This window comes from Egretta garzetta, unplaced genomic scaffold (genome assembly GCF_000687185.1).
Source record: "Egretta garzetta isolate BGI_Z169 unplaced genomic scaffold, ASM68718v1 scaffold5, whole genome shotgun sequence".
In the NCBI taxonomy this organism is placed as follows: domain Eukaryota; kingdom Metazoa; phylum Chordata; class Aves; order Pelecaniformes; family Ardeidae; genus Egretta; species Egretta garzetta.
The window spans coordinates 1,550,477-1,553,553 of NW_009259707.1; the positions used below are offsets into that span (position 1 = coordinate 1,550,477).

Here is a 3,077-nt window from a genome sequence, read left to right on the forward strand (position 1 = left end):
GCAGCTATACCAAAAGCCCACCGGTACACTTTTGGGTCCTTGAAATACCCTCTCCAGAGGTAGTCTATGCCAAGGATGCACGGAGCATCTGAGCCAGTCACAATGAGGTGCTTTTGAAAAAGCCAGAGGAGAACGCGAATGCAGTCCCCCACTAACACAAATTATGCAGTCGAGTTTCCTGCATTTGGGGAAATTGAAGGGGTCAGCACACCCGGAGTGCAGGGGATGAGCCTCGCCCTGGGAAAAACACCTGCCTGATCATGGTGTCTCCCCTGCCAGGTAGCACCATGCTAGCTACTATGAAGAAAATTAACTCTATCCTAGCCGAAACCAGGACAGTCTCATGTGCAGTTTAGGCATAGGATAACAGTGAAGGACTTGAAAGTTGGGGCACAGGTTGTAAACGGTGGCTGCACAGCTGTGAGCAGCTCGGTGATGGACAATTACTGGCTGTTGGAGAAGAGCAGCCTCGAGAGCTGAGAAGAAATTGCTGTATATCAAAGTATACAACAAAGAAGAGAAGAAACAGGCAAAGCCTGGCAACACCCCGGCTGATCAGCTGGGTGCCATCCCTGCCGCAGCCTGGGAAAATCACACCCTCCAGTGTCACACGGTGCTTTGCCCAGAGTGAAGGCCAAACCATCCAGAAATACAAACATCTTGCAAAAGCTCCAGGTCCTGAATTCAGGGAGAGGAGTGGGATCGCTGCCTGCTCCCCCTGTATGTGACTGAGCTAAAGCAGGAACTGCAGAGCAAACAGGTGGAGATATTTGTGGGTCTGCCCAAATTGCATATGAAGGATTAACATGAAATAATTACAGATCCAGAGGTAAATTTAGGATTTTGCTACTAAATGCTGCTGCTCAGGCACTTACATGAGACTAACTGGTAGGTGGATGACAATGTATTCAAATGGAATTTACTATTTATAATACCTATATAATTGTCCTGTCAAGATTTTAATGGTAGAAAATTGAGACTAAGGTATGAGCAAACAAGAGAAAAGTGAAGCTTATGACTGAAAAGCAATTGGATAAAAAATGGAGGAAAGAATGGCTGTGATCAAAAAATACGTTTAGATCAAACACATCTTTTGATGACAGACAACTGAATCCAGTATATGCAACTATTCTATGTATGTTGACTATACTTAAACCTGCTACAAATTACAAAGAGTTTGTAGAATGGACGTGGATATTCTATGGAGAAATTAACTGTAGGGTTGGGCACCCGATGCATGCAAAGCAGATTCAGGCTAAATTACCTGAAATCTGGATGGTGAAGGGTCAGGTCCCAGCACATTCCTCCCATAGACTTGGCCCAATACTTCACACCTTTCATTGTTTGCTGCCTGGGGAAGGAAATCAGGTTGGGATGTTTTGGGGAGAGGGATCTAGTGATCTATTTAACACCAGAGCAGCTGTGCCCTTTGGTTCAGAGCCTGCCCAGCCTAAATCTCCTAAGGGAGAGCTAGACTCACGCAGCAATATAGACAGTTATACATGCCATTTTTGGGGGGCTACTCAGTTTTTAGCGGATTGTCTAAAAAGATGGGAACCCAGAGGAGCCAAGCCCATCCTGTGGTTCAGAATTAAACCTGACTCTGGCCTTATTTTCTGGACTCTCCTCATCTGCCTCCTGGTTTTGGTGAATAGTTTTACCAAACTTTTGGCTTGTCCTAATGCCAACAAACCCAGAGCACTGACATCCTCCAGCAACTGAATCATACCTGTCTTGGTGAAGCAAAGCATCAGGACTATTGATATAAAAAAGATAATAATAAATTGCCCCTAGTCTGAAAACTGGAACAGGCACCTGAAACAGCAGATACCCTGACAGTGTGACTACCTTAAGAAGTGGAGATGCTTGGAAAAACAAAACTGCACTAGCAAAAACACACGGCAGCATCTTTAACAAATAAGCATGTGCTGAAGTCAGTGGGAGCAGCAGGAGAGCAGCACCTCTAGAAAAAAAAAAAAAAGAAATTGCTCCATATGTTTTGAATTGGAGGCCAGTACATAAAAGACTGGAATGTGAATCTTCCTAATGCTTAAAGAATACAGAAAGAGCGGTGCTTACTAATTATCTTTTAAATTGGCTAATATGTCACCTGATGAGTATGTGCCTCTGCTGGGCCATCTGGGAGTTTAGTAGCTGCATGAGGCATTAGGTTACATTACAAAACACGTAGGAATTCATTATCTGGGGTAATTCTCTTTCAGCCATCAAGATATTCCCCCTACTTGGAGCCAATGAGTTTACTTTCCCATGAAACCTACTCTGTATTCACTCCCTAAAATAAGTACTAATTAGCTAAAGATAACAGTCAAATAAACCACTTTAATTGGGAAGCAGAAATTGGCAGTTAAACATAAAAGTGTGTATGTAAATATGCTGATTATCTTCAGAGTTTGATAAATCATCTGTTTTCTCTGCAGAATGCAGGTATTTCTTCCCAAACCATGAGAACACTGCTATCAGCTCAGTGCCTTAATTATAGAAATTAAAAGGAAGTCCAAAATAATTAAATTGTCACCTTTTTGCTTGTCTAGGAGATGCTGGTCTGTCTTTTGCCTTGGTAATACACTCCTTTAAGTACCTCTAGTAAAAAATGAAAAACATTCTACCTTTCATTCCTTCTTCATGTTGGGAGTGAAAAGTAAAAAAATTGCACAGAGAAAATAACAAAGTGTGAGAAACATTGACATGACTTCATTGAAAGTTGCCATTCTTAGTTTCTTGCTTTGAACTTTACATTGTACCTTATGCATTTCAAATCCCGATGCACTCGTTTAAACAGAACTTTGTGATCGCATTAAGCTGTGAGCTGCAGAATTATTCAAACAAACGATGTCAATAATTTTGTGTCAAAATCCTCAGGACAACGTATATGTTCTTGTGCAAGAATTCTGGGATCATTCTCTAATGGAAAAACGTCCTACCAGAACATTTTCAACCGCCTTTACTCTCCAATCTTACAAGGTCATTCACCATGAAGCAGCAAGGTCACAGAGTAATTATCCTCTCTAGACACCTTGTTTTTATTAGCATGAGTGTAGTTACTACTGAGACGCTCT

At 41.9% G+C, this 3,077-nt stretch overlaps 1 non-coding gene across 1 annotated transcript; it reads right to left on the minus strand.

The window, feature by feature from the left end:
- Positions 1-123: 123 nt before the first annotated feature.
- LOC118452297 lies at positions 124-286 on the minus strand. The gene has a single exon (XR_004842035.1). It is a non-coding gene; the product is annotated as a U1 spliceosomal RNA (small nuclear RNA).
- Positions 287-3,077: the final 2,791 nt, after the last annotated feature.